This window comes from Zootermopsis nevadensis, unplaced genomic scaffold (assembly GCF_977971745.1).
Source record: "Zootermopsis nevadensis isolate Lab colony 2312 unplaced genomic scaffold, Znev_1.0 Znev_ptg000036l, whole genome shotgun sequence".
In the NCBI taxonomy this organism is placed as follows: Eukaryota; Metazoa; Arthropoda; class Insecta; order Blattodea; family Termopsidae; genus Zootermopsis; species Zootermopsis nevadensis.
The window spans coordinates 182,065-190,197 of record NW_028259168.1 but is presented as its reverse complement, the minus strand read 5'-3'; the positions used below and the strand labels follow the sequence as shown (position 1 = coordinate 190,197).

Below are 8,133 nucleotides of genomic sequence, written 5' to 3'. Positions count from 1 at the left end.
GCCCCAGCGTTAGCTCAACTAACACCTCTTTCAAAACGGGGATGGTTTCACCGGACGCTGTCTGCAGCACGTACGGTCTGCTCGGATCCCACTTCTGACACCAATGTAGCGTGGGTAGGTATACAACCTTGATTGTCAACCCTTGATTTCTTGCAGGGATTGTAAGAGACCACAAAGTCTTCCAACAATAATGAATTTAATCAACTAAAACGTCCTTACAGCACAAAATAATCTCGTTTACAACACACTTCTCCTACAAGCAATTCACACTTCAGCTCTCTTCGCAGTATTTCTTCCACACTCTCACCTACTACACTGCTCTCAAAGCCGATTGTCAATCGGCTTTTATACAATTACAACAATGGCTATGCAACAATGCCAATAAATAGACGCAACAATGCTAAACGCAACAATGCTAAACGCAACAATGTCAATAGTAATACAACAATGCATGAATACAACAATGCCTATAAACTAACAACAATGCCAACCCCAACACATCACAATATGTTACCTGGAAAACGTCAAACTTCATTGATATGTTACCTGGGAAACGTCATCTGTTTATCAACAAATAAACAACAATGGTTACCTACATAGTTACCTTACATTACATTACATTACATTCATCTACCACAGACCCATCTTAAGCGTAACTAATTCAAGTTAAATAAGCAATGTCTTAATCAAACTTTACTCGATTGTAAAGCAAGTGTGACGTATTTACGTCAAATTATCCGGAACCATGGTTCCACTGACAACTTTTTACATGCAAAACAAATTAATTAGAATAATGGCCGGTGTCAAAAGCATTGTATCTTGTAGAAAATTATTTCGTAAATTTAATATACTTCCACTTGCAAGTGAATTTATACTCTGCTGTCTATCATGTGTGGTGGAAAACTTAGATAAATTTAAAAGAAATACAGATGTACATAATTTAAATACAAGATGGAAACGTGATCTCTATGTGCCAAATCCTAACCTTACTAAATATCAAAAAGGAGTCTACTATACAGGTATCAAGTTGTTTAATAATCTTCCAACAGTTAAAAGTCTAAGTTATTATATAAAGGTATAAGCCTGCATTGAAATATTACCTCTTCACTCACTCTTACTATTCCGTAGATGCTTTCATCTCTGCTGAACATTTTTAAGCTTTATGTATAGCTATAATCTATACGTAAAGCAAGTTTTGCATTTCTTTTTAAAATTTAGAATTCTGAGGTTTTTGTATATTAATTTGTTAAAATCTTGAGTAAGAAACTAAACTAACCCCCCCCCCCTTCGGAGGGTTTTTTTTGTGTCTTACTCAAGTCTTTTAACCCCTTCCTTTCATTGTATTTATCGCCTAAATATAATTTTAACACAGAGGCGTCAGTTTTCGTAAGCAGTTTGACTTGAATGAGTATTATTATCAGTATCAGATTACCTTCTCTCACTTTTCTCCATTTCTTAAATAGTTTTCTGTCGCTGTTCGGAGACGATGTGCTGCTTGTAGAGCAGTGATAATGCGACTGGCTTGGTATTTTTTGATTTCTTTGTTGTGAAGTGTTATTTGTTTACTCGGCATTGTTGTGTTTCTATACCAACACAACAATGCAGAGTATAAACAAATATCTGTTGACATTGTTTGAAGACGTCATTTCCTGAAGACAACGAAAATCACAAATTTTTATAGTAGAAGACTAGAGCAGGGCGCTCCTTCCGGAGCGCGTTCTCTAATCTGATATTCTACGTCTTTACGTCGCTGTTCTTGTTCAGTCAACTTTCTACGTCCATCCCCACCCTTGCAAATCTTCGTCTTAAAATCGATCATAATAGTTTTCGTAATCGTAATATATCGAATGAGGATCAGTTTACCTTGTGAAGTTGTTGGAGTTGGTACTTCAAATACTTGATGACGTCTTCTTTCGCTTTTCTGATGTTTTAAGCCAACTGTCAGTCGATAATCAAGATTGCGGTCTGCTGCTTCTGGAGCAGTGATAATGCGACTGGCTTGATATTTTTTGATTTCTTTGTTGTGAAGCGTTATTTGTTTACTCGGCATTGTTGTGTTTCTATACCAACACAACAATGCAGAGTATAAACAAATATCTGTTGACATTGTTGATTGATGACGACGAAATCACAAATTTTTATAGTAAAAATAAAAAAAAGATATTTCAGCTACCACAGACCCATCTTAAGCGTAACTAATTCAGGTTAAATAAGCAAAGTCTTAATCAAACTTATCTCAATTGTACAGCATGTATGAAGGGAATATTTAGAATAAAGCCAATATATAAACTTCCTTTCCGTAAAGACGTATTTACGTCAAATTCTCCGGAACCGTGGTTCCACTATCACTTTCATTTTTTTTTTGTGGGGGTGGGGGGGTTGTCTACTCGGTCGTGACTCTGCGTATGCACTTTCGGTGCCCACAACGAAGCTGAAAGCCAGGGCTGGGGCTCCGACGTGCTGGGAGTGGTGACGAACTCCTGTAATCCAACTACTTAGAGGCTAAGTGTTGAGAAATGACTTGAGGTTGGGAGTTCTGGTGTTCTGTGTCCCACAGCTAAGCTCGGTATCAATATGGACACCCTGGGGGGAGCCCGGGGTGGCCAGGTTGTTTAAGGAGGGGTGGATCGGGCCAGAGAGGAAACTCACCCGTATGATGCTGTAATGGGATCGCGCATGAAGACTGGGAGCTGCTTTAGAGCAGACCGGAAGTCACCTGTGATCGGAGCTACCGGCACCTGTACTACGACAACCCCGGCCCTGGGATCTTTTTTTTTGGGGGGGGGGAGGATGAGCCATGTCTCATGGCTCGAGTAGCCTATCTGCTCTCTCGAAGTTCTTTGGAGTCGGCGGCTTCGAGACCCAGATGAGACAGCAGGGCAGACAGTCTGTGTGTGTGTGTGTCCGCCGGGCAGAGAACGACTCAGCTTGGAGACAGATAGGTCTGATATTTTTTGGGTTGTAACCCCCTACCGGAGCCTGAGCCTTGGGAGTTTGTTCTCCTTTTGAATTTATATATATTTTTATTAAATATCCCTTGTTGTTTAATCGGGGGTTCATTTATTAAGTTTTTTGGCTTAACCGCTATTACCATCCCACAACCGTACCACCTCCCGGCCTGGGATAATTTGGTCCAGTCACGAGAGCCAGTAGGGCTGAATTGCCACCTCACAGATTTTGCAATTATGGAGAAGAATGTTCATTCCAAATTAAAACAAATATATTCTGCAGAGAACTTGTGAGACCTACTGATGTTTTAATACTCCAATTTATATGATGAACTATCATTATTTATAAATTAACAATCATTCCATTTATTTAACTATTTCCATGCATAATTTATCAAATTTAACTTTAAATTCACATAATCTGTATGTATGCTTTTTAACCTATGAAAAAGCATTTTTTAAATATATATCATAATAGAAAATTTCAAAGCCTAACTCCACTAATCAAACATAAAAATGAAAACTAAAAACTAAAAGGTAGATTTCCTGTTCCACATTCTAATAAATATGAAATCTGAATATTCTTCAAACATGGCCACTCTCCAGCAATAAAACTTGGTTTCTGGAGACCACAGCCCAAAATTGGAAGAAATCTGTACAATATTTATGACAATGGAAATAAAACAATTATATCAATTATTTATTTTAATCCGTCTGATCACAATATAATTTTATTTAAAATTTATTATAATTAAGATAATAAAATATCATTCATATTCCTTATCGATTGATCGATTTACATTTCGGAACAAACAAACAAACAAAACAATTACTTCTTTAAAACAGGGAAGGAAAACCCTGACAGAAAACCAAGGGTTGAAGGGGCTGCATAGGAAAAGAGAAACCAATCCTTCTAAGGGAAAGAACCCGGAATAAAAACTTCTGGAGGACTGTGGGGGTTGGACATCGGACTAAGAACCCAATTCTGGAAGAAGCTGACACACTGAAAGGGCCGTAGTGGTAAAGGAGAAGAAGAAGGACATGTAATGAATATCGAAACTTTCATTAGGTTTGTACGTCTTCCTCCTCTGTGTGTGTGTGTGCGTGTGCGCGCGCGCTTGGGTGTGTGTGTGGCGTGTGGGGCGTCTGGGGCGTGGTGTGGGGGTGGTGTCTTGTCGTGTAGTGTGGTGTGGTGTGGTGTGGTGTGGTGTGCAGTCGTGTAGTGTCGTGTCGTGTGGTGTGCTGACGTGTCGCGTGGTGTGTCGTCTCGTGTGGCGTCGTCTCGTGTGGCGTCGTCTCGTGTGGCGTCGTCTCGTGTGGCGTCGTCTCGTGTGGCGTCGTCTCGTGTGGCGTCCTCTCGTGTGGCGTCGTGTCGTGTGGCGTCGTGTCGTGTGGCGTCGTCTCGTGTGGCGTCGTCTCGTGTCGTGTGGTGTCGGCCCACACCACAGTACACCACACGACACGACAGCACACGACGACACGACACGACGCGACACGACTGCAGAACACACCACACAACACACCAAACCACACGATACAACACGACAGGACACCAGGCCCCACACGCCCCACGCCCCACGCCACATACACACACCCAAACGCTCGCGCGCGCACGCAGACACACACAAAGGAAGAATACATACAAACAAAATGAAAGTTTCGAATTTCTTCATTACATGTGCGCTTCTGCTCCAACCTCTTCTTCTCTAGCACTACGGCCCTTTCAGTGTGTGAGCTTCTTCCAGAATTGGGTTGGTAGTCCGATGTGCACCCCCCCACGGTCCTCCATAAGTTTTTATTCCGGGTTCTTTCCCTTAGAAGGACTGGTTTCTCTATCCCTATGCAGCCCCTTCTACCTTTGGTTTTCTGTCAGGGTTTTCCTTCCCTTAGCCTTTGGGGATTCCTCCCCTACCCACAAGGCAGTGGGGGCACTGAGCTCATGTGGTATTTGATGGGTGTAGCCTGCCACCAGCTACACTCCCACGCTCTCCGGTCTTGCCGCCTCGGTCCGGGACTGCCCCTTATTCGCAGCTAACCCTCATATCACTATCCGCCACCTGTCGCCCGCCCAGTACCTGAGGCTCGCCCTGGATTACGACTGAAATAAACAAACACGACGTTACGGATACGGATCCTACACATCTCCGTTACACTTTTTCGCCGAATGACCCTTCCGTGTAGACGTATTTACGTCAAAATCATTGCTTTATATTATGGAACTCTTAAGGTTCATTGTCGTGTTCGTATCATCCACCTACCTAAAGTCAATTGAATCTGTTAAATTTTGTGCGATACATGTCTCAACCATCTCATACTCCTTGAATTAATCACTCTAAAATGTTAAATTGAATCATAAGTATGAAGTTCCCCATTGAGTAAGAAACTAAACTAACCCCCCCCCCCCAAAGGGGTGGTTAGTTTTGTGTCTTATCCAAGTGTTTTAACCCTTGAATGCGCAGTATGACTTGAATGAGTATTATTATCAGTATCAGATTACCTTGTTGGTGTCAGTACGTCTTCTCTCACTTTTCTCCATTTCTTAAATAGTTTTCTGTCGCTGTTCGGAGACGATGTGCTGCTTGTAGAGCAGTGATCATGCGACTGGCTTGGTATTTGTTTATTTATTACGTTATTTGTTTACTCGGCATTGTTGTGTTTCTATACCAACACAACAATGCAGAGTATAAACAAATATCTGTTGCCATTGTTTGAAGACGTCACCTTCTGTCACCGGTATCTAAAAGACAGACACAATTGAAAATATATAAATCACTTTATATTACTGTTAATTAAATTAAGCAATGAAGCTATAACACACCCATCACAGTTTCTAGAGTTCACCTCAGTGAACAATACAAAACACATACGAATGTGTTCAAGGTCTAAAATTTGGGTTTGTATTTTTCTGTGTTCATTGTACACGATTTTCAGATTCCGTAATACTACAGATTCAGAAATATAAGATATGAAATGTTGACAGATGAACCACGGTTCCGGAGAATCTGACGTAAATACGTCTCTATAATGTAATGTAATGTAATAATTCTTACATAAGATAAGTACCTGTGATATTCTAAAACGTTTTTACCAGCACAAAATTATCTATTCTACGACGCACTTATTCTACAGCCGATTCACAGCTCAGCGCTTTCCGCAATAACGAAAGCGGATTGTTGACGGCAGTAATGTAACACAACAATGCCGAGTAAAGAGATCACGTAACAATTAGTTTCTTAGATAACATAACTTCATTGTTATATTACCTGGGAAACGTCAAACTTCATTGATATGTTACCTGGGAAACGTCAAACTTCACTGATATGTTACCTGGGAAACGTCATCTGTTTATCAACAAATAAACAATGGTTACCTACATAGTTACCTTACATTACATTACATTACATTCATCTACCACAGACCCATCTTAAGCGTAACTAATTCAATTTAAATAAGCAATGTCTTAATCAAACTTTACTCGATTGTAAAGCAGGTGTGACGTATTTACGTCAAATTATCCGGAACCATGGTTCCACTGACAACTTTTTACATGCAAAACAAATTAATTAGAATAATGGCCGGTGTCAAAAGCAGGGTATCTTGTAGAAAATTATTTCGTAAATTTAATATACTTCCACTTGCAAGTGAATTTATACTCTGCTGTCTATCATGTGTGGTGGAAAACTTAGATAAATTTAAAAGAAATACAGATGTACATAATTTAAATACAAGATGGAAACATGATCTCTATGTGCCAAATCCTAACCTTACTAAATATCAAAAAGGAGTCTACCATACAGGTATCAAGTTATTTAATAATCTTCCACCAACAAATTAAAAGTCTACAATTATGCTATAAAGGTATTCAAGCCTGCATTGAAATATTACCTCTTCACTCACTCTTACTATTCCGTAGATGCTTTCATCTCTGCTGAAATTTTTTAAGCTTTATGTATATCTATAATCTATACGTAAAGCAAGTTTTGCATTTCTTTTTAAAATTTAAAATTCTGAGGTTTTTGTATATTAATTTGTTAAAATCTTGAGTAAGAAACTAAACTAACCCCCCCCCCTTCGGAGGGTTTTTTTTGTGTCTTACTCAAGTCTTTTAACCCCTTCCTTTCATTGTATTTATCGCCTAAATATAATTTAAACACAGAGGCGTCAGTTTTCGTAAGCAGTTTGACTTGAATGAGTATTATTATCAGTATCAGATTACCTTCTCTCACTTTTCTCCATTTCTTAAATAGTTTTCTGTCGCTGTTCGGAGACGATGTGCTGCTTGTAGAGCAGTGATAATGCGACTGGCTTGGTATTTTTTGATTTCTTTGTTGTGAAGTGTTATTTGTTTACTCGGCATTGTTGTGTTTAAATACCAACACAACAATGCAGAGTATAAACAAATATCTTTTGACATTGTTTGAAGACGTCATTTCCTGAAGACAACGAAAATCACAAATTTTTATAGTAGAAGACTAGAGCAGGGCGCTCCTTCCGGAGCGCGTTCTCTAATCTGATATTCTACGTCTTTACGTCGCTGTTCTTGTTCAGTCAACTTTCTACGTCCATCCCCACCCTTGCAAATCTTCGTCTTAAAATCGATCATAATAGTTTTCGTAATCGTAATATATCGAATGAGGATCAGTTTACCTTGTGAAGTTGTTGGAGTTGGTACTTCAAATACTTGATGACGTCTTCTTTCGCTTTTCTGATGTTTTAAGCCAACTGTCAGTCGATAATCAAGATTGCGGTCTGCTGCTTCTGGAGCAGTGATAATGCGACTGGCTTGATATTTTTTGATTTCTTTGTTGTGAAGCGTTATTTGTTTACTCGGCATTGTTGTGTTTCTATACCAACACAACAATGCAGAGTATAAACAAATATCTGTTGACATTGTTGATTGATGACGACGAAATCACAAATTTTTATAGTAAAAATAAAAAAAAAGATATTTCAGCTACCACAGACCCATCTTAAGCGTAACTAATTCAGGTTAAATAAGCAAAGTCTTAATCAAACTTATCTCAATTGTACAGCATGTATGAAGGGAATATTTAGAATAAAGCCAATATATAAACTTCCTTTCCGTAAAGACGTATTTACGTCAAAATCTCCGGAACCGTGGTTCCACTATCACTTTCATTTTTTTTTTTGGTGGGGGGGGGGGGGGTGTCTACTCGGTCGTGAC

General features: G+C 39.4%; 1 pseudogene; it reads left to right on the top strand.

The window, feature by feature from the left end:
* Positions 1-2,459: 2,459 nt before the first annotated feature.
* LOC147871950 (signal recognition particle RNA) lies at positions 2,460-2,720 on the top strand (annotated as a pseudogene).
* Positions 2,721-8,133: the final 5,413 nt, after the last annotated feature.